Source organism: Humulus lupulus, chromosome 4 (assembly GCF_963169125.1).
Source record: "Humulus lupulus chromosome 4, drHumLupu1.1, whole genome shotgun sequence".
In the NCBI taxonomy this organism is placed as follows: domain Eukaryota; kingdom Viridiplantae; phylum Streptophyta; class Magnoliopsida; order Rosales; family Cannabaceae; genus Humulus; species Humulus lupulus.
The window spans coordinates 231,891,505-231,916,000 of NC_084796.1; positions in this window are offsets into that span (position 1 = coordinate 231,891,505).

Below are 24,496 nucleotides of genomic sequence, written 5' to 3' on the forward strand. Positions count from 1 at the left end.
TACTACTACTACTACTACTACTCCTACTGCTACTGCTACTGCTACTGCTACTGCTACTGCTACTACTAACTCAAGGCATTATGTTTTACTTGTAATGGGGTTTTTGGTTAAGTTTTTGGGTTTATGTACTGCTGTAATTGTAGAGATGATGTTCTGGGACTGATTTTTATGGGTTTGGTATCACTTTAGGATGAATTTTTGAGGAATTGGCTCGGGGAAAGTGTTTCAAAAATTGGGTACGCAGAGTTGCACTGCTACCCTGTTCTTGGGGCACCACGACCCTCATGAACTCAGAGAGCAAGGGAGTACCCTAAACCGCCTTGGTGCCGCGGTGCTAGGCATGTTGCATCGCGATGTGTGTCTAGTGTAATTGAAGGTTGGGCCTTTGACTTATGGAGAGCTCCGATGCTTAGTGAGGGGCACCACAGCTCAATGGAGAATATTGGATAAAGTAGGTTTTGAGTGGCAAGAACTCAAACCTAGAGGTTCGGGAAGGATTCTACTACCCAGTTTAGTAGAATTCGAGGTCCCAAAGACTAGAATCGGTCTGGAAGTATTTATTTATTCGATATTGATGGTTATAGTTTATTATGGTTATGACTAGGGTACCGCCAGGGCTTGGGACAAGATCGGGCTTGAGAATCATTGTTAATTAACTCGTACTTGGACCAGAGATAAGAAAACTGCACCCAATACGTGACTTATGTGATTAGGGCTTGGCCCAGTTATTAAATATAGATATGATTAAGGCTCAGGCCCCTGTGAATGAGCATGATCATGATTGTGCCTATGATTGCTTGATTAAGCATTCTTGAATACTCTATATGTGGATAATTGTTAGATGTTGTATGCATGTTTGCATTATCTTATTGAAAAGCATTGACTTATAAGTCAAGGACGGCAATAGCGCACTGAGCGCTAGTTGAAAGCATTGACTTATAAATCAAGGGCGGTAATAGCTCAATGAGTGCTGGTTGATATGGTTAGGCCTAATCAGGAGCATGATATACGCTTGATTGACCCTATGGTCGTTGGAAAATTAAAGCTTCAGGTACGTTGGGCCAGCTCTAAGGCAGGTTATCCAGTGGATAAGGCAGTAGGCCCCGGGGTGATGACTCTATAGTCCCATATCCTAAGGCAACGTGCCCCGTTATGAGTTATTAGTCATTTATTTAGGGCAGCGCCCCGGGGTGATTCTATGGTCATGTGTTTAGGGAAACATGCCCGATGCGACACTGTTGTCACTTATCTGAATAGAATGCATGAGTAGGGTTATTACTGCTTGGAATTCTTACTATGATTCTGTTATATGTCATTAAATGCCTATGAAAATGTTTAAGTTTTCTTACTGAGCCTTGGATCACGGGTGCTATGTGGTGCAGGTAAGAGGAAATGGAAGCTAGACCAACCATGAGTTTGAGAGCTTTTATGGTGATGTGTACACATGCTGCTGCTCAACCACCACAGCCGAGGTTTCTCAGAGGAACTAGGGTCAACCCTATTTTTGTTGCTTAGGTCGGCTGGTTGTAACTTTTGAACTGTAATTAGCCTTTTAAAAATTAATTTTGGGATCCCTTGTATGAACATAAACATTATAATGAAATGGTTATTCCTTTTGACCAAATTTTTAACTCTCGACCGTTAATCATGTTTAGTTACACGTTTATGGCCAAAAGACTTGTTTAGAGAGTCTAACACTATTTAAAACACACAGTGTAATGGTTTGGGCTATCCAGAGCGTTACAAGAACGATACCATCCAAAACTCATTGGCCTGTTCCTCCTTGCACATCATCACCACCAAGAGCATAGGCTTGACCAGAGGCTTTTCCTCCTTCCGGGTCAGATTTCTTTTTCCAACATTTTTCTTATAATGAACGTTAGTTCAAAAGGGTAACATCACACACTTATTCATGTCTGTAAAGGTTAGGGTAATGGTTTCATCAAGTGTTGTAGTCCTCAATCGAGTCATGAACTTTTCAATCAAAAGAGGCTGATCAACAACACAAACATAAACATAGAAGGCAAACTCTATGTTGAATTCATTCACTGACATCCACCATTGTCTAGTCCTTCTGTCATCTCATCAACCTATCATTGATATTAAGCAATCAAATGATTTAATCAAGTTCTTCCATGAGACGGGCTAAAATGTTGTTCGTTGAAAACCCTTCTCAAAATTTCTTGAAGTCATCCCATCAGTTCCTCACATCCTACTTAAGGCTTCCACCAATCCAGTGCCCTCCTTTCCAATTCAGACACATTAAAAGTAACCTGATACTCTTCAGGTATTCCTAGAATGTTAAAGCTCTTCTTTATCTACCTTGACCATCTTTTAGCCACCATGGAATCTCGTCCACCTTTAGACTTAGGCATTTGAATGCGATGGAAAATCTGGAAGTGATGGCCTGTCAAGTAGCTGGATTGATCTGTTGGGCAAGAATGCCTCTTAAAGCCTTAAGAATGGAATTCATTGGGAATGCAATTAGTGGAGGGGAAACCTCAGCCTCAGTGACATCACCTGCAGGCCTTCTCCTTGTTGTCCTTCCTTTTAGAGACATTTTCTTAGGTCAATAAATCAAAAGCTAACTAGTTAGTAAGGAATGGATGCTATTTATAGATATACGACTTTATACATCAAAATACTTTATTTTAAAATAAATTTAATCTATTTGGTGACACACTCTAAGTTATTTAAACCCGGTGCTTTGATACCATTTTTCTGTCATGACTCGAGCCTTAGGCTCTAACAGATTTGTAATATCCATAACTTGAGTGGTCAAAGGTCAAGCTTTGATTGTTGTTGGAAAATAGTACTTATAGATGATCTTTTAGTTTATATTAAATAGTACCATAATTATAAGTCAAAATAATGGAATAACTCCTATAATTATACATAAAAATATTAGTGATAAAAACAAGATTATCTATCACTATACATAGAGCAATAATATACCCACAATTATGAGGTCACCAAACAGTTAAATTAATAAGTCATAAAACACCAAAATAATACTTAGCATCCATCATTCCTCCTTCCTAACTATTACACAACGAATTTAGAGTCACTTACCATAAAGTTCCAAATCAAATACATAAACAGTGTTTAGAAGATAGGACTATGGCAATAAATAGAACTAGGCTAAAATAAATTGGCTCCACCATTAATTCATCTTATCCATAAACGTATCAGTGGGTTCCTGGAATGGGAGAGATATAGGGGTGAGCTTATAAAGCCCAGTAGGAAAGCAACTAATATCATAAGACCAAAGTTTAATAAAACCCCTACATAGCTAGCTTTGAAAACAAAACATACATCATCATGTATAAACCAAAAAGAGAGAGAGAGAGAGAGAGAGAGAGAGAGAGAGAGAGACCATAAATAATCACAAAAGCATAGCTACACATGCACATCACACCGTCCACTAGATCCCCAGTTCCCGTTACCAACCATAGAAAAACAGACATCCTAAACAGGGTAGCTGAACTTGATAACCACCACAAGAGGGGGGTTCATAACACTTCCTATATACATATGCTAGGTATTTACACCTACAAGTGAGTGGACACCTGATCTACCTATGATGACACAGAGACTAGGTTGTGAAACAACAACATGCACAAATCCTGATCACTATGGCTCTCATCAGTATAACCAAATGTAGGCAAACATGAAAAGCAAGAAACATATTTCCTTTTATTTTAGAAAATTGGGCAGCGTAACGGTTGCATTTGAATAAAACCCAAAAATCACAACCTGCATCAATATATGTATAAAAATATAATTGGCACACAATGCCCTCAGAACAATCCAGAAAAACATGCATGTTAAATTTCCCATTTTTCAAACATTTTACAATTATCATAATTGGAATATGTTTAGTGAAATTAAATACAAGAAAACTAAGTCAAATAATCAAGTTGAGTCGATACCTCTTTAGGATCGTTATCCTTTGTTCAAAGAGACGCTCCTAAGCCCCATATAACAAGGTTCCAAGTAGTTTAGCCCGCTTCAAAGTCACTTTGTCCTACAATCCTCAATTGAACAAATAATTATCATCATCATAATGTACTTTTCAAATTGAGTCCAATGACATATGACATGATACAATTTAAAAATAGTCAAAAAAATCTCACCTCAGCCACACACAGTGGCGGTTCGCATTGGCCAACAGCCGGTGATGGTGCTCCAAAAACGGTGACAGAAATTGACTTTCTATATATATATAAACGATCTTCTCGATGGGTACATCATGAAAGTACAACCCATTTTCCCAAAGGAACACCGATGTTGCCGAAAATTCTTCCAAAGGGGTAGAGATACCCAAAATATCATCGCAGAAAAATGGCAAGTTGACCAGAATGATTTAGTGGGCGACGTTCCTCTCGTAACGCTGATTCCAATGGTGCCACCCACTTATTAAATGGTGGACAGAGTTCACTGGAAAGTCACCTCTAAGTTTTGATAGCGAAACTTCAGAGTGATCGTACGGGCACGTCCTTGCTCCGATGGTCACCAAATTTTTGGGTTGTTGTCGTCGCCGATCAGAGAAGCTGTAGTTCCAATGCATTTAAAAAATGGAGCTTCAACGATGATTCGACTGGGTTGTAGCCGTGGCTGGTTTGGAGAGAAAACGAAAAAGAAAAGAAAAAGAAAGAAGAAGAAGAGGAGTCAGGGAGAGAGAATGAGGGGGGAAAAGATAGAGTCCTTTGACTCTTTAAACTCAGGTGGGTCCCACTTGCATAAAAAATATTATTTAATTTTAAAAATATTACAATGTTTATGATATAACATTTTTCTCTAATCCTTTACTACCTCAATAGAGAACACATTAAAATGATTATTTTTTCCCTTTCAATTTCTTTGAATTCACATGAATTTGAATCTTCCAATTTTAATTAATAATTTCTTTGTCATGCTTTAATATATTTGTTGTACCCCAAATTACTCAGCACGAGTACAACTGGCTAACAAACGAATGAAGAAAGCATGCAAATAGAACATCTAGCTAACTCTCAAGTGAGCAACTCGAGTCAAACTTGACAGCTTACGGCAACCAGATAGTCTCAAGATGTCCTCTTGCGCCAACTAGTGTAGAGTCCAAGAACTTTACTTAGCTAGTTAGATAGTAGTATTATAGTATTAATAGTATTATCTTTATGACTGTGGATTTTTGGTTCAGACCGAGATTTATTTGGACACTCATAGTAGTACTTGTAGATTTTCTAAGTTTAACCTATAGTTTAAGAATATTAATTTTAACCTAAGGTTTGATTAATATGACTGATATTGAGGATAATATTTATTATACTATAAGGTTTAGATAAGAACCAATGGGATTTTAGCACATGTTATGTATGGGTTATTAATGATTAAGTATTTTGAGGATTAAAGTTATTAAGGTTAAAATTTGAATACTCTAAGGTTAATCAACAGCTTTGAAAACGTTAGAGGGCTTAGTCAAGGATGTTTACTCAATTTTAATTAAGCTAAAAATGTGTAATTTCATGTTTAAATAATCAGCGTATGTCGATATATCGCAGCTATAGGGGGCGATATATCGCAGTACGAAGATACGGAAAACACGAAACGATGCACGTTTGCCTCGAGCATAATGGTCCAGGCGATATATCGCCTCCTTCAGCATATTTTGAATGTTTTCAAAATCGTTTCCCATTCAAACCTTCAACCTCTTGATAAGTCCAACATCTTTTTGAACGAGTCTTCAGCCTCTGCTGCACGATAATTCAAATTATTTTCACTTAAAAAGCCATTATTTTTATTCAAGTTAAATTAAGACCCTTTCATTCCTAAACTCTATAAATAGGACCTAGTACCCAGCCATTATTCATCTTTTACTCTAAGTTCAGAGGCTGCAAGTTGCTAGGTGAGTGTGAGAGTGTAAACACTTGGGTTGGGAATCATAAGCTTGATCATCATAAGCTTATCAAACACTTGGGAAGTAAGATTTTATAGCATTTCGGTTCAAGGTTTAGATTGGTCTTACAAGTCTTCAAGGTATCCCAAACTCTAGTTCGTTTATGTACTTTTTCTTTAAAAGTTCTCATAGTCTTCTACTCATTCTAACCTTATTCTTATTTTTGTTAGGAAATCTAAGTTCTTGAGCAAAAGGTTTTGGTAAGTATATTTTAAAAGTATAGTTCCTTCATCTCATTCATCTCTTTCATCTCTTTTTCTTCAATAGACTCACCCCTTTCATAAATGGTTTTTAGGAGTGTTCCAAATTCCCAACTCTGTCCTCATATCCCGGTTTTTTTGGTAAGGAAAATATGATAGAATTCATATGTTATATGTTTTATATGTTATCTTATGTTTTTATGTTATGAAATGTGTTATGTTATGTATGTATGTAGGCTTGGGCATATGATCCATATGAATAACAAGCCCCAAATGGATTATGGGCATATGACCTGCTTAGCTAGTAGGACCCCACTAATCTAATGGACATATGACTTGTTTAGTCTATGGGACCCCAAGTAATAATGGCCATTATAGTATGTGTATGATATAAGTGTTATGTATTGTTTTTATGTTTCTTATGAAATTTATGTATATGAAATATGTGTTAGATTTTCCTTGCTGGGCATTAGGCTCATTCCTTTTTGTTTATATGTGCAGGAAAATAGTCTTAGTGGCGGGAAAGGTTCTTGGAAGCTTGGAGAATGTGTATTGAGGCGGAATGGATTCAAGAGTCGAGCGTTTCGATTCGAGGATGTAGTTTTGTTTTTATGATTTTTACATGCATTTTTCCGCACTTATTATGTAATCCCTTTTTATTTTAAATTATGTTATGTTTTGTTTTTAAATGGGATCCCATATCCTACTTGAGATTTTGTGTAAGTTTAACTCTTATTTTTACAAGATTCTTAATAAAGTTATGGTATTTACACTTGTAAGTTTTATTAAGGATTAGTATGTTTAGTTTTCGTTAATGGTCCAAAAGTCTAGAGTAGTTGGGTCATTACAACCAGATAGTGATGGCTAGATTCTAGAAACTCTGAACATGGTTCGTGTTAAGATAGGTTAGTTCTTCAACATCCAGCTCGAAGGAAGTGTTTAGCTCGCAGAAGCCTGGTCATGACGCACAATGAAGGATCCCAAAAGACTGAGAGATTCTTTATACGCCTTATAAAGGCCCATACTATATTTATTACCCGAGATAACGGAAGTAAATTCCATAGGCAATCATATCCTTATGTAAATGGGAAGTTACCCACATTTATTATTTACCATATTTATGTACGCGGTTACCCAAAACTGTCCAGGAGAATCCTCTATAAATACAAGGGGAATGGACAGAAAAAGGGATCGACTCTCTATATACCAAAACTTTGCTGAAATGGTCATCAATAGTTTCTTCCAGAGTCCTAAATAGATCAATTAGATTGTCTCGTGGACTAGGAAGATTTTAACCACTGAACCACGTAAAAGTGTGAGTGTTTGTGATATTTTTCATTTGTTCAATTATGGTTTAGAAAAAAGCCTAATATCTCTATTGTTGGATTTCTTAATCCACTGTTGGTAAAAAAAATGCGACAACAGATTGGTGCTTTCATTGAGAGCTTATTAGGCTTAATTCCCCACGCAAGTCTCACCTAACATTCACCATGGTGGTCACCTGGTCTATGCATGACAACGAGACAGAACAACCTGATGTTTAGGAGGTTTACTGTGTGGCCATCCCCACTGGAGAAGGCTTAACCGCTCATCGTCAACTTGGAAAGCAGCATGTGGGCCAAGATGACGTTGGGAGCTCAGCATTGCGCCCACCAAATCCCCATCCAGGATACCTGACAGCAATCAAGATGGAAAATGTTAAGTTTAGGAGCCATCTTGCTCAGGTTAACTAGAAGATTAAGGAGATTTGGCACGATTACCCCCTACTGCAACCGATGTTGATATTGGAAGGAGGAAAAGTGGGTCCATAGGTCCCACAGGAATAGTCAACCCAATCTTAGTCGCTCTATCAGAACTACAACTCTCAGCTCCATACCTTCAGAGCGAATCTAGAAAAATACTCAACCTACTAATACTCATAGGAGTAATCAACCTCATGTCAGTCGGTCTGTTCGGACTGCGACCCCAAGATTCGTACCTTCTGAACAGACCCCACAGAATGCTCTACCTACCAACCCTCACAGGAACGATCGTTGAACTCACACTCCCAGGAATCAGCCTGGCCAAACAGGGTGAGTTGGGACCAATTTGAGGAGGCGAGACACCCCTGCAAATCCATCTGTGCCATGGCCAAAGCCTCTGACATGGAGAAATTAACCATTCCTGCCTCCAACTTGGGAAGTTGGAGGTGATCAAGGAAGAGTTATTCTAGTGTGTCCCGATGTAACAAGGATAGCTTCACCAATAAGATATCTGCCATCAACGATTCGACATCCAACACCACCTAGCCCACAAAGGAATGCTCCAGCTCGAGGGGGTGGCAGGAGAAATCCTCCACCCTCAGAAGACATCTATATCCCATGACCTCACACTAATAATCTAGGTCCTCAATCCTAGCAACGAGCTGTAAGCTTTGCTAATGGAAGTTACTGGACAGAAAGCCAGCGCAGAGGCAGGCATTTGAGCGACCTGATGAATCACTTGAGCTCCGCACAAAGTCTTCATTCTGACCCACATCCTGATCTGCATGATCATTTGAATTCACAAAGAGGATATCCAGTTCACCATGATGATTTGAGTTATACTCAGCCTAAGGGAGATTCGTCTATCGTTAGCGATAATGGGAATGTCCCACCTAACCGAGCTCAAGCTAAGAGGGAAAAAAAACATCTCATGCGTACAATAGGATAGGGGTTGATAATCAGATCCCAAATAACCTAGATGCCAAGGATACAACCCGTGAGAGATTGGCCGTAATGGAAGAACAGATGAAAAGATTCCTATTTGGAAAAGGAGTCGATGAGTGTGATTCCGATGAGGAGCTCGAGCCTTTTGCTCTTAATATTGTAGCAGCTTCGTATCCTATTGGCTTTAGGATGCCAACCATGTCTGCATATGATGGAAACACTAACCCTTCCAATCACCTCGGGAGAGTCAATACATTAATGATGCCCCACAATTTTGGGTTTGACCTAAGATGTATCTTGTTTCCCACAACATTGACTGGATCGACCAGATTATGGTTCAACAAGTACAAGAAACATTCAATCACCTCATAGAAAAAGTTGTCTTCTGAGTTAAAGAGACAATTTCGAGCTATGAAGGAAACTCACGTTGAAGCCGATTCGTTGGCTAACATTAAACAAAAATCTGATGAGTCCCTGAAGGCATATCTGAACTTGTTCACCAACGTGGCAACACAAGTTAAGGATGTTGATGAAAACTCCAAACTCATGGTTATAAGGATAGGGATCATAGTATAGAGGATATTTATGGAAAGAACTCTAGCAGAAATGAGTAAATAGTGTAGATGAATTCCTGGCTGGGGCTCAGGATTTGATAAATATGGAGGAGGCACAATCTGCTGTCACAGAAACTAGCCAGACCTCTATCCAGCACGCTGGAGCAGTAGCGGATGCTGCAGCTACGACTCAACCCGCTACTTAGAATAACCAGACGAGGTGCAATAAGTGGAAGGGGGCTAGTGAGGGCAACTAGAATGGAATACAAAATAACAAGCCTGGTGAAAAGTACAAGTCCATCTACACCACCTATACTGACCTAGTAGATATGCGAGAACGTACCTTCCTCAGAAACTCTAATTGCCTTCTGTTTACCGAGTTTTTCGGAAACAAATATAAACAGAATAATAAAAAGATAAGAACTGTAGAAGTGCTGAAATGTAACTAAACAAACAGTGTTTTTACGTGGTTCAGGCGTTAACAAGCCCTAGTCCACGAGTCGATGTTATTATACTTGGAAAGGACTACAGTAAGATGGCTGGTGTACAAGAACTTCACACACTCACAGTGTTTCTCTCGGGTTCTCTTGAAGAAGATGAAGCTAGAGAGATTTTGGTAGAGTTTTTGCTATGTGATCTGTTGGCCGTCCCTCTTCTTGTAAAATGAAGGGGTCTTTATAGCTAGGGTTTTGGATTAGGGTTTTTCTCTACGTACATGAGTCTTAATTACACCAGCCATAAATAGGGGATACAATTACTGTAGTAGCATGGCTACAAGACTCTATGTGGGTATATTTACGTGAAAGTATGGGGAACACACAAAGTCAGCCGTCTTTTCCAAGTTGTCAGCGGAACAGTAGGCGAAAAGGTACCCTTAGGCGTGCGGGGATGTGTGCGGCTTTGACCTGTCGGGCGTGTCAGGCGGGATCCTGTGTCAGGTGGATATCATTCCAAATATGCCTCCTCCATGACTCGACCGCTTGGTGTTGTTCCGTGCGAGGCACGGAACCGTTTCCGCGAAGAACACTCGAAGAGCTTCTCCTGGAAGGAGCTTCCCCGAAGGATACCCCTTCGGGAGTCCGAGAGGGTTGACGGGTTTCCGTGTCGTGTTTGCTTGGAAGAGTAATCCGGACACTAAACAGGAGAGGCGAAGCCTTTCTGTCCATCCGCGAGCTCTGGTCACCTACCGTGAAAGACATCGATAATTCTGCTTCCCCGAGGACATCAATCTAAATGCTATCCGGAAATCTGGATAACATTTACCCCCCAAGGTCATGGAGCTTTGAGAGATCCGGAAGCTTGTACAGTCCTCCGGGTATTTCGGTCTCTTAGATTAGGCGAGGGGCCACCTTCTGTGTTCCCGGAAGGGTTCCTTTTTCCCGCCTGAGTGTTAGTATGAAAAAGAAAGGGAATTTCTTCTGTTTGAACTCAAGTACTCAAGTGCGGCAAGGACCACGTGTCATGTTGGGAATGGTTCTGCGACCAAGACGTGTGCGTGAGGCGACTGGTTGAGTATGCGTGCGTCAGTCATCTGAGTAATGATTTGACGGTTTTTAATGGTACTCCGGGCCCGAGGTGGTGTAATGATGGGAAATAAATACTTTATTCCCATCCGAGGAGTCATAAATAGGATCGTCGCTTCATCTCCAGCCGTTGGATCTGATGCACACGGAATGGGAAGATCGGGACCGTTCATTTGAGGAATTCGAAACGACTTCTTCCCTGCTATAAAAATGAGGGAAAGGACCTTTCTTCCTCTTTACGCTTTCAAATTCTCTATCTTTTGGATTTTCAGATTTCCAAACCTTCGAACTCTCAGGCTTCCCAGCTTCCGTTCCTCCGAACTTGCCACTTCTTTTGGTAAGGATCTGGAAACTTTTCTTTTGATTTGGCAGTGGGTTTATTCGCCGAAGTTCCTGGTTTGAATCGCCGTTCGTCTTTGCAGCTTTTACTTCTCGCGATCGTGCTGTGCAGTGATCCAGTTACTCCTTCAACCTCCAACTACCCGAATATCAGTAAGTATTTCTACTTTGCTCTTTCCTCCCAAACCTTAGGTTGTTAGTAGTTGTTAGAGTAGAGGTTTCTGCCATTATCGCTTATGTGCATGCGTGAATAGGGCTTTGGTAGGCATGTGATTGATGTGAGTCGATAAGTAGCCTTTTTTGCATGCTTTGGCGATTTGCGTTTGGAAAGTCGTTCCTTGTTTTGCTGTTTTAGGGCATAAGCATGAACGCCTTTAGGGTGTCTTTCTCTGGAAAAACACTTCTTTTGGTGGGCTTAGGCTCGGAGTCTGAGTCTGGTTCCTTGCTACCCTTCGGGTGGCATGGTGCCAATCCCTCGGTAAGCTCGGTGGGAGCCTCTCCAAGCAGTTTTCGGGGAGGGTCTCCCTGACGCCTTTGATACCACTAGGGTATGACAAGGGTGCTGACTGCTTAGAGTGTTTTCTTCTTTCTTTCTTTTGTCCAGTGACGAACATCTCAAAGGAACAACTCCTTGCTGTGGGGGAGGCTGATTCTGCCCAGGAGAAGGGTTCCCCTGTCGCTGGTGCAAAGGGGAAAGGAAAGGCGAAAGTGGTCGCGGCTAGCCCACCGACTTCCAATAGTTCCATCTGGGAGATGGACCAAAAGCCGAACCTTTTCAGGAATTATGGCATGCTGGAGCTGTATTCCTCCGAGGCAGGCCTGAAGAACATCCCAGGTCTGATGTGGCACCGTCTGTCGGTGCTGGGCGAGTCGGCTAGCCAGAGTCACGAGGGCTTTGGTGCCTGGAGCTGGGCACACATAGTTTGTGGGGCGCACTTTCCCCTAAGGAGTTACTTTGCCAATTTCTGTGTGAAGGCGGGGATTGCCCCCTTCCAGTTGATTCCTCCCAGCTACAAGCTCCTAGCGGGGTGGTTCATCTTTTGCAAGTCCCAGAAACTGGAAGCTCCTACCCCGGAGGAGGTGCTGTACTTCTACGGGTTGAAGTCTCAGCCTATGAGGGGTCATTCAGACAAGGTGGGGTTTTACAGGCTGGAAAGGCACCCGGACGTGATGTGCCCCACCTGTCATACCGCGAGGGTTCCAGACCTCCGGGAGTACTGGTTCCTGACGACTGGCTTTCCGCTGAAGAGGGTGCCAGCCCTATCTTTGGACTTCAAAATCCCTGGTAAGTGCTCCTTCCTCTCCTTTTCAACTTTGTTTCTTTGCGTTTGATTTGCCTTTTGGTAGGATCTCTAACGCTCGTATTTGAATTTTGCAGAAGTTGTTCCGCGGACACCTCGCTGCGCGGAGATGATAAGGAGGTCCAAGTTCTACGAAGGGCTTTCTGAGGAAGAGTTGAAAGTGGAGGGACTTGTGATCTCCGAATCGTTGAGGGAGTATGGGCTACTCGCCTCTTTCCAGAACATCGAGCCAGTGAGTGGCAGGGGGCAAAGTCAGGTGTCAGCTGACATCCGGGAGCAGATTGCCCTGGAGCTGTCCAAGGTGATCACCCAAGCAGCCCGGGACGAAAATACTTTATCTCCTAGTTGGGCGGAGAGGTTCCCCGACCCCCAGCCGGAGGAAGAGGAGATCGAGGCTCGCCACGCCGCGGCTTACCCTAACGAAGGGGCTCCGGGGGCTAGTACCTCCGGGAGAGGTAAGACCAGTTTTCGATTGATCCACACCCCCAGCCTGTCTGAGGTTTCCCGGACCTCTCAGATGGGGTTTGATCCCCGTTTCCTTAGGCTAGATCCGCGTAGGATACCCTTCGACAGATATTGCGATAGGGTAGATGAGCTCCTCGGGTGTCTGAGTGACGGTAGTCTGCCAGAAGGTGTCATCATGGTTGACCCTTCTTCCCTCAGCATGTCATTCCCGGACTTCAAGGAGTACGGGAGCTTCCTGGAGCAGGAAGCGGTGTTTTGTTTTGCTCGGGGAAGGCCATCCACGTTTCTCGTGCATGGTCGTCCCTTTCAAACTTTTCTTTTTCTTGTTTCTTGTTCCCTGCTGGCGGGCTTGCTTGTGCTTTTATGTTGTTGATTGTCTTGTCTTCTGCTTATCTTCTTTCTCATTGCTTGTTGGTTCGTTAACCTTGCTTTGTACATTTCTTGCAGAGTATCCAGAAGCCAAGATGTTGGGGAGGGTTACTTTGCTCATTAAGAAGGCTGCCACCAGCCAAGACCCGTCCACGGGGAAAGGACGGAAGACCAAGGCTGGTAGGGGAGGTAAAGCTGCCTCCCCCAAGAAGACAAGTGGCGAAGCGCAAGCGTCTCCGGGGGTAGAGAAGTCTCCTGCTGACGAGCCTTCCGAGACTATGATGGTCTCGAGTAGCAGCAGCGACGGGGAAGGGCTTGTGTTCCCCGTGAAGACAACTGGGGTGAGCAAGCGTCCCGGAGAAGATGCTGAGGGCGCTAAGAAGAAACGCCTTAGACACTCTTCTCCTGGTCGAAGGCAACAACAACAGCAACGACAGCAACCACAACTACAACAACAGTAGCAACAAGAACAACAGAGACAATCACCAACGTCACAGCAGCAGCAACAACAACATCCAAACCACCAGCAGCAACAAGGGCAATTACTTCCGCTGCCGCAGCAGCAAAAGCAACAGACCGGGGCCTTAATACCCCGTCTGCCTCCTCCTCCAGCCCAAAGGGGGTCCACCCTTCCGGGGTCTCCTTCTTCTCAGACAAACAACCTTCCTCTGCCTGGCCTGAAGTTCCACTTCCCGCGGAAGCCAACCAGTTTCCCCGCTGCCCTCCTGGAGGGTGTAAGACGGGCCGATAGTTTTTTGAAGAGGCGGTTAGAGGCGGAGAAGGCTGTTACTCAGGGAAGGGCAGATAACTTGTCTGCCGTGAAGAGAGCTGAGCTGGCCGAGGGGGTGAGATCCCTTCACCTGGCCGGAGCGGTTTTGGATGGTCCAGCCTTAGAGAAGAGGCTGGTGCCTAGGCTCGGACGTGCATTGGCGCCGTTCGGAGCTGAGATGATGGAGGACATGGCCCTGAGCTTGTGCGAGCTCAATTCTGAGAAATGGGCCATCAGTAGCAGTAAGGATCCGCAGTTGCTGACACACGCTGTGAAGCAGCAACTGTCCGGGGTAAGCCGTTAGTTGTTATTTTTTGGAATCATCTGTCTTTTGGTCCGGCTTAGCTCATTCTGTTGTCTTTCCTTGCAGGCCTCTATGATCGCGGAACGTTCGTTCCAGGAGGTTGGTGCAGTTCTGGTTCAGCTGGAGGAGAGCCAGCTGGCTCGCCAGGCCTTGGAGGCGGAGAAGCAGAAACTGACCCAACAGGCCTTGGAGGCTTCGGAGAAGATTGATCAGGCCCGGCGCACGGCTGAGGAAGAGGCGGACAAGAAATATCTTGCCAAATATCAAGAGTACCGGGCCAAGGCAGAGAATGAGTTTAGACAGCGGTCGGATGGGATGAAGGCCGAAAACTCCAAGCTCCGGGAAGAGCTGTCCCAAGCCAGGGTGGAGAAGGATACCTTGGAAGCCCGCTTGCAAGCGAAAAATGATCTTGTCCTTAAGCAGCAAGGGGAATATTCCACTCTTCAGAATAAGCTGCACGAGGAGGAGCAACTTCACAAGAGGAGCAGGGATCTCGTGTCTATGCTGGAGTTGGGGATCGCCGAGAAGGATAAAGAGATCGGAGCCTTGCAATTTACTGCCAGGGGGCATGTGACTGAGAAGCAATCCATGCTGAACCAAAACAAGGAGCAGCGCAAGGAGATTGATTCTCTTAAGGGAGAGCGGGATGCCTCCAAGGCCGAAATGGAAAAATTGAGGGCTCAACTAACTGTCGCGGAGGCACAGCTGGCAACTTCCGAGGCGGAGCGCTTGAAGGAGAAGGAGGATGCTGAGGTGATACTGAACAGGACGATTAATATATCGCATGTGGTCCTCATGCATCAACTCTGGAAAGTGAACCCGGAGGTATTAGGCTATCTGGGAGATGATGCCGAAGCCATGAGGGAGAAGTTACTCGTGTGGGATCAAGGCCCAGAGGCGTACGTCCAAACTTACAACATTGACGAACGTGCTGGAGTCCCTGAGGTGGGAGATCCCGGAGAGGCGGGGACCTCTGAACCTTCCCGTGACAAAGTTCCGCCTTCCAATGAGCCGACTCCGTCAGCCTCAGTTGAAGCCGATGCCCCCGAAGCCGCGGTCGTGGAAGCTGCAGTTACCCCCAATGCTTGAAGGGGTTTTATCTTTAATTATTTTTCATTTTGAGTTTTTCATTGCGGACATATTTGCCATAATTATAGCATTCTCCTTTCTTTTCTGCCGAGTTCTTTATTTATCTTTTTGCTTAGGGTAGACTTTTATACGGTAGAAACTGTTGTAGGGGCGTATGAGGTTTTGGTTCCAACGACCAAAACCTATGCACTTCCCACTTGAAGCTCTAACGGATGATGTCTTTTCCCACGTAGTTTCTAGGTTACGAAGGTTTCCTGGTTCCAACGGCCAGGCTCCTTTCACCGTATTTTAGCTTTCCTAAGGCAAATAGCCAATCCCGGGACTTGTAGTTATACTGTTCGCTGGGATTACTAAGGTGAGCCGTTCCATGGTTTGGAACGGGAGTTCTTTTGGTGAGCGTCGCTAGACTTAAGGTTAAATCTTTGCGAAGCAAAACTAACTGTTGTTGCGAACCTCATGGTGGCTGACTTCTGGGACCTGGCATGGAGCCCTGCGAGGCAAGGCTCGTTGCTATCGGGGAAATCGCCACGCCCACCAGGTGTGATCCCGGAGAAGGGGCTTTGCGAAGCAAGGCCTGCTGTGAGTGGGGGACCGACCATGTCTGCTCCTGGAGCTGAAACTTGCAATGGTCCAGGAGCTTGCCATGCATTATTTTGTGAGATCCGGAGCTGGAGCCTACGAAGCAAGGCTTACAACGGTCGCGGATCTTGCCATCTTTCGCTTTGCGGGACCCGGAGCTGGAGCTTGCGAAGCAGAGCTCTACAGCGATCACGGATCTTGCCATCTTTCGCCTTGCTGGTCCCGGAGCTTGCGAAGCAAAGCTCTACAGCGATCGCGGATCTTGCCATCTTTCGCCTTGCGGGACCTGGAGCTGGAGCTTGCGAAGCAAAGCTCTACAGCGATCGCGGAGTATTCTGCAAAGGACTTGTCAGGGAGTTGGGGGTGTTTCGGCGTAGCTATATGAACGTGCCTCAACCCCCAGTCCTGTCCATCGCTGGGCTACACAGGAGATAATTTTCATGATACATAGTGGGAGGCATTTCCATGGAAATTTTCACATAAGCACATAATGCACATATGACACGTAATGCAAGCATGTTCATGGCAACAAATAAACCTAAGCTTAACAATTTAAACATTTCAAACAATTTAAAAATTTCAAACACAATGCTAGCACCTAAGTGGTGTTCTGTGTACGTTTTGTTCAAGGGGCGTATGGCTATGCCTTAGCCATGTATACCCCCCCAAGTGAGCGTGGGGTCCGGACGTCTCCGGACCGCGTGGTCACTTGTTAAAACGCAGCTTTGAACATAGGGATGAAAAGTGCAGTAAAAGCGGAGTGAATCTCTCCGTGTTTCATTAAATTAGCCTGCTAGGCGTGAGTTTTACAACAGGGAGGATTATTTCCACATTTTTCACTTTTGCTAATTTCACCAAGGACTTCCGACTAGATGGTCCGGGGCCTACAGGTAGTAACGGCGGAGGTGCTCCGCGTTCCAGGCGCGCGGGACTTTAGATCCGTCGAGTCTCTTTAAGTGATACGTCCCGTGGCCCACTTTTTCTTGGACTTCGTAGGGGCCTTCCCAATTGGGTCCGAGGACTCCCACTCCCGGATCCTGCGTAGCAGGAAATACTCTCCGTAGGACAAGATCCCCAACTTCGAATGTACGGCTCTTGACTCTCGTGTTAAAGTGTCGGGCTATCTTGCCTTGGTACATTTTTAGTTGGACCTGCGACTGCTCCCAGAGCTCTTCGATCATGTCCAAGGACTCCTGGAGAAGGGCATGGTTCTGGGTAGGGTCGTAGGTGTCCTGCCTGTGAGAGGGGATCATAGTTTCTACTGGGATGACGGCCTCGCAACCGAAGGTCATGGAATAAGGCGTGTGCCCCGTCGAAGTTCTCTCTGTTGTGCGATAGGCCCAAAGTACTCGCGGAAGTTCTTCCGGCCAGTGAGCCTTGCAGGATTGGAGTTTTTTCTTCAACGTGGTCTTTAATATTTTGTTTACAGCCTCCACTTGCCCATTAGCCTGGGGTCTGGCGACTGCGGAAAAGCTTTTGATAATTCCATGCGAAGCACAGAAGTTCGTGAAGTGTTCACTGTCAAATTGCTTTCCGTTGTCGGACACAATTTTTCGTGGAAGCCCAAAACGACACACTATATTCCTGATGACAAAGTCCAGTGCTTTTTTAGATGTGACCGTGTTCATAGGTTCAGCTTCAGCCCATTTGGTGAAGTAGTCTACCGCGACTATGGCATACTTCACTCCATCCTTTCCAGTTGGGAGGGAACCTACTAGGTCAATGCCCCAAACGGCGAACGGCCAGGGGCTGGTCATTAGGGTAATTTCTATAGGCGGCGCTCGCGGAACCTTGGCGTACCTCTGGCACTGCTCACATTTCCTGACATAATCCACACAATCCTTCTTCATGGTGGGCCAGAAGTATCCTTGTCGAAGGATCTTTTTGGAGAGGCTCAGCCCGGAGGTATGATCGCCACAGAAGCCTCCGTGAACCTCATGGATGATGGTGCTGACTTCGGTTCCGGCAACACACCTAAGGAAGGGTATGGACAACCCCCTGCGGTAAAGCTTTCCATCCATAACCACGTATCGGGGAGCTTGATATTGGAGCTTCCTTGCGTCAGCTTTATCAGTGGGGAGCTCTTCGGTGGTGAGAAATCTGAGGATGGGTCCTATCCAGGAGTGGGAATGGTCGATGATGGCGTTTATCCTTCGTGTCTCAGTACTGGGGGCTTCTAAGTGCCCGATGGGGACTAAGCCATACTGTTCAATCTCCGGGTCCGTTGCAAGCTTGGCCAGCGTGTCCGCGAGTGAGTTCTGGTCCCGGGGGACCTGGCGGATTTGGTAGCCTTTGAAATGCTGCAGTAGGTCGCGGGAGAGAGACACGTAGGCAGCCATTCTTTCGCCTTTCGTCTGGTATTCCCCGGATATTTGGTTTACCACAAGTAGGGAGTCGCTGTATACTTCAATTTTTTGGGCTCCGACTTCTCTGGCCAGTCGTAATCCAGCTAACATGGCTTCGTGTTCTGCCTCGTTGTTGGATGCTGGGAACGCGAAACGGATGGCGCTCTGGAGCTGATGCCCTTGGGGAGATATTAGGATGACCCCTGCTCCAGCTCCTTTTTCATTTGAGGCTCCGTCTACATAGACCTTCCATGCGGGAAGTTCCGGGACAGGATCTTCCGGGAGGTCATTCATTCCCGAGCATTCCACAATAAAGTCCGCGAGAGCTTGACCTTTTATGGAAACACGTGGTTGGTAGTGGACGTCGAACTGGCTCAGTTCCATAGCCCACTTAAGCAATCTGCCAGAAGACTCGGGCTTCTACAAGACTTGTTGGAGAGGGTGGTTGGTGAGTACTTTGATGGTGTGCGCTTGGAAATATGGCCTCAGCTTCCGCGAAGCAATTAGCAAGCAGAGGGAGAGTTTTTCGATCATTGAATATCTGGACTCGGCGTCCAATAACCTCTTGCTTACGTAATACACAGGGAGCTGGATACGGCCATCTTCCCGGACAAGAGCGGCACTCACTGCGTGCTCAGTCACGGCTAAGTATAAGAACAACGCCTCTCCTTCGACAGGTTTGGACAGAATGGGAGCTCGGGTTAAATGTTCCTTGAGGTGTTGGAAGGCTGCTTCGCATTCGGGGGTCCACTCGAACTTCTTGTTTCCTCGCAACACGTTGAAGAAGGGGATACACTTGTCAGTGGCCTTGGATACGAAGCGGCTGAGAGCAGCTATCCTTCCGGTAACACTCTGGACATCCTTATGCTTCCGGGGGGAAGGCATATCTATGAACGCCTTAATTTTCTCAGGGTTGGCTTCCACTCCGCGGGAGCTGACAATGAAACCGAGGAACTTCCCAGACGAGACCCCGAAAGTACATTTCTTTGGATTCAGTTTCATTCCGTACTTTCGGATCACGGCGAAAGCTTCCTCAAGGTCGTCACTGTGGTCCCCGGAGGTCTTGGACTTTACCAACATGTCGTCCACGTACACCTCCATGTTCCTCCCCAGTTGGTCCTTGAACATCCTGTTTACTAGACGCTGGTACGTCGCCCCAGCATTCTTCAAACCGAAAGGCATGACCACGTAACAGTAGACACCTTTGTCCGTGAGGAAGCTGGTGTGTTCCTGGTCCGCGACATGCATCTTGATCTGGTTGTATCCGGAGTACGCATCCATGAAGGATAAGAGCTCGTACCCGGAAGTAGCGTCTACCATCTGATCGATTCGCGGAAGAGGGAAACAATCTTTCGGGCAGGCTTTGTTTAGGTCCATGAAGTCAATGCACATTCTCCAGGACCCATCGGGTTTCGGGACCAGAACTGGGTTGGCCAACCACACGGGATAGTGTGACTCCTGGAGAAAGCCTATGGACATCAACTTGTCCACTTCAGCTTTGACGGCTTCGGCCTTCACTGGGTCTAACGGCCTCCTCTTTTGGCGAATTGGAGTTGCAGATGGGTCTATGTTGAGTGCGTGGCACGCAACATTAGGATTAATCCCCGTCATATCAGCGTGGCACCATGCCAGGATATCCTGATTATTCTTCACAGTGGCCACGATCTTATCTCGAACGGCCGACGGCAGGTTTTTCCCCACCTGAATAACTTTGGTGGGATCTCCCGGGTTGAGGATCACCTCTTTGACTTCCTCCATCGGCTCTATTGCTTTCTCGATTCCCACTCTTGGGTCGAGTTTGTCAAAGTATGCCTCTTGAGCACCCCCAGTTTCTGGCAATTCTTCCGCCAAAGGAATGGCAGCAACCGTCTCCTAGACCGTGTAGACGGATCGGACGGAGACGTTATAACAGCTCCGTGTACTTCGTTGGTCTCCTCGGAGGGTGCCAATACGCCCATCGTCGCATGGAAACTTCAAGCATAAATGGCGTATCGAGGTTATGGCCCCACAATCGATTAGGACCGGTCGGCCTAAAATGGCATTATACGCCGTGGGGCAGTCGACCACCACGAATGTGCTGTGCTTGAAGGCACAAGCATCGCTTTCCCCTCTGAGGGTGACTGGAAGTTGAATTTTGCCTAATGGCATGAGTGCGTCCCCATTGAACCCTTGAAGCTGGATGGGGCATGGGGCCAGGTCTGTCTCGGTTAATCCGATCGCGTGGAAGGCCGCTTTGAAGAGGATGTTTACGGAGCTTCCGTTATCGACCAAGATCCGTGAGACCTTCTTATTGGCAATCTGGGCTTCCACCACGAGGGGATCGTTGTGGGGGAAGTGCACATGTTGAGCGTCGTCCTCCATGAAGGTGATGGGAAGGTCCATCATTCGGGGACGTTGAGCAGGTGATTGAACCAAGGCGCACATCTCCCCGGTGTGTTCTAACTCCCTTAAGTACCTCTTCTGGGAGTTGCGGGTACTTCCGGCAAGGTGCGGTCCTCCGGAAATGGTGGCTACGTGTCCGTCAACAGGTGGCGGAGCAAGGCAGGGCGGAAATGGGTTGCCCGGTCCTGGAGCCAACAAGGCAATGGGTGCCGGAGCGGGTGGAACAGGAAGCGCTGGGAACTGAGACCCGGGAGCTTGGGGGTGACCGGCTCCAGGAGCGCTAGCGGTCCCCCTCTGTCCCGGGGAATATGCAGCTCCGTGAACTACCCCCTGTCCGGGATAGATAATGGGTATCCTCACCCACTGACCGAGGTGTCCCGCTCTTGCCAGGGACTCGATCTCATCCTTCAGCTGAAGGCACTCATTCGTGGTGTGCCCCACGTCTCCGTGGAACTCACACCTCTTATTGGAGTCTCGCGGACGCCTTCCTCCGTGAGACACTTTCGGGGGCTTCCTGTAGTTGACCATATTACAGGTCGCCCGATAGACATTCTCTCGCGAGTCTATCAAACTGGTATATTCCGTGAACTTGGGCTCATAGTCCTTCCGGGGTTTCTTTGAATGGTCTCCCCGGTTGGAGTTTCTTCCGCTTCGTTTGCTCCGCGATTGGCTCAAATTTCGTTCTGGGCCTTCCGCTTGCGGCTGCGGCATGCCAGGAGCGATACTACATCTGGTTTGTACAGCTCCGTACCCAGAGAAATGGGTTTGACTCGGCGTCTGAGCAGACGCAGAAGGCCCATACACACTTGGAGTGAATTGGGCTCCTGGAAGCGTGAGGGTTGGTGCGGGAGCTTGCGAAGCAAAGCTCGGCGCAGTCACGGAAGGCGTTGGAGCCGGGGGAACTCCAAAGGCCTGCTGGTAGGCATCCTCAAGGTTGATGATTCCCTGAGCTTTTGACATGAATTCGGACAGCGTTTCTGCCCGTCTCCTTTGCATTTCCCCCCATAGCAGGGAGCCGACAGTAAGGCCCGATTGAAGGGCGATCAGCTTCATGTCGTCGCTGACCTTGGTCTTTGCAGCAGCTTCCATCATTCTCTGAATGAAAGCTTTGAGGTTCTCATTGGGCTGCTGCTTGATATTGGTTAAGGAACCAACCTCCATGTCGTGGTCGCGGGCAGCAATGAACTGCCTCCTAAACGCGGACTGTAGCTCCTTCCAACTGTGGATTGATCCGGGAGCTAATCTTTTCCACCAGTCCTCCGCGGACTTGGTAAGGGTGAGTGAGAAGCACATGCATTTGGCGTCCTCACTGACACGCGCCACTTGCATCATTTTGTTGTATTTAGCTAGGTGGGTACGCGGGTCTGTCCTCCCATCATATAATTCTATGTGAGGCATTTTGAAGTTATCCGGGAGGGACGTTTCCGCGATCCTCCGAATACATGGTTCCCGGTCTTCCTCCTCAGAGTCTGACAGGGCCCCACTTTGCTTCCGGACTAGCTTGGTCAAGGCAGCAATCTGTTCCTCGAGCCTCTTCGTATCACTCTCCGGGAGGTCACGTCCCCGGAGCTTGTCATTAATATGATTTCGGAGGTCATCTCCGCGAGGCCGGGCCTTTTCTCCTTTGGCCTTTTCATACTTGGCCTCCAACCTTCTTCTTAGGTCCACCGTGGACCAGCTATCTTCGGAGTGCGAGTTCCCAGCCCGACCGTCCTGGTTGACGGAATCACTGGGGCGGTTGTTCCTTCCCCTAGGCCTGGGTGCCTTAGCACTGGGCCCTTTAGGCACGGAGTGCCCCCTTGGGGCTGAAGGACGTCTGGGCTTAGGAGCGCCAGAGACCTTCTGCGCGCGGGGGGGGGGGGGGGGGGGCAGTCGGCCTGGTGATTCACGCCTTTAGGAGGTGCAGGGGCGTCAGCGCGTACAGGCTCTCCAAATTTTTCTTTGCCCTTGTTAGGGGCGGCTTTGGATGGTCGAGCAGCGGTTGGATCCGGCATAGCGGCATCAGCACCACCTAAAACAGAGGCGTCCTCGTCCGAGTCGCCTAGGTCTCCGAACTTGCTTTGGAGGCGCTCCATCATGCGCTGCATTTTTTCGGAGAGGCGCTCCTGCTCAGCAAGCTTGGCTTTGGTGACCTCCAGTTCTTCGGCTACTTGGACCAGTTCTGGGTCCTTCTCATAGTAGCAGCCGTCCTTGTAATAACCGTCTTGGACATACTCTTCTTCGTCTTCTAAGTATGTCGTATCTTCAGTACTGACCCGATCCTGGCGGGATGTCGGGTCTTCACCTTGGTAGTCCAAGGGTTCGTTTTGCACCGCATCTTCCATCACAGTATCGGGGTTGACCCTAGAATATTTGTCAACCGCGGATTTTCTCGTAGTCACCATCTCTTTAGCACGGAGTGAATACAAAAAACCGTACACGGAAAAAGAGCTGACTAACAACTTCCTACAGCTCTCAATGAAAGCACCAAAATGTTTACCGAGTTTTTCGGAAACGAATATAAACAGAATAATAAAAAGATAAGAACTGTAGAAGTGCTGAAATGTAACTAAACAAACAGTGTTTTTACGTGGTTCAGGCGTTAACAAGCCCTAGTCCACGAGTCGATGTTATTATACTTGGAAAGGACTACAGTAAGATGGCTGGTGTACAAGAACTTCACACACTCACAGTGTTTCTCTCGGGTTCTCTTGAAGAAGATGAAGCTAGAGAGATTTTGGTAGAGTTTTTGCTATGTGATCTGTTGGCCGTCCCTCTTCTTGTAAAATGAAGGGGTCTTTATAGCTAGGGTTTTGGATTAGGGTTTTTCTCTACGTACATGAGTCTTAATTACACCAGCCATAAATAGGGGATACAATTACTGTAGTAGTATGGCTACAAGACTCTATGTGGGTATATTTACGTGAAAGTATGGGGAACACACAAAGTCAGCCGTCTTTTCCAAGTTGTCAGCGGAACAGTAGGCGAAAAGGTACCCTTAGGCGTGCGGGGATGTGTGCGGCTTTGACCTGTCGGGCGTGTCAGGCGGGATCCTGTGTCAGGTGGATATCATTCCAAATATGCCTCCTCCATGACTCGACCGCTTGGTGTTGTTCCGTGCGAGGCACGGAACCGTTTTCGCGAAGAACACTCGAAGAGCTTCTCCTGGAAGGAGCTTCCCCGAAGGATACCCCTTCGGGAGTCCGAGAGGGTTGACGGGTTTCCGTGTCGTGTTTGCTTGGAAGAGTAATCCGGACACTAAACAGGAGAGGCGAAGCCTTTCTGTCCATCCGCGAGCTCTGGTCACCTACCGTGAAAGACATCGATAATTCTGCTTCCCCGAGGACATCAATCTAAACGTTATCCGGAAATCTGGATAACACCTTCCATGGAAGAAACGAGAACCCATGAGGCACCAGAGGGCGAAGAGAGACCCCGCCAAATTTTTTCGATATCACAATGACATCGACTATAATACTGATGATTGCTGTCAGCTAAAGGATGAGATTGATACTTTCATTCGAGCTGGACCCTTAGCCCAATATGCCCAAAACTGAGCAGTTCCCAATCAGCTAGCCGGGCAACATATTCATCCAGCTCAGGAAAATCCGGTTGGTCAACCCCGGGCTCAACTAGATTAGGGGAACCAAATCATCCCCCCTCCAGTAAAAGG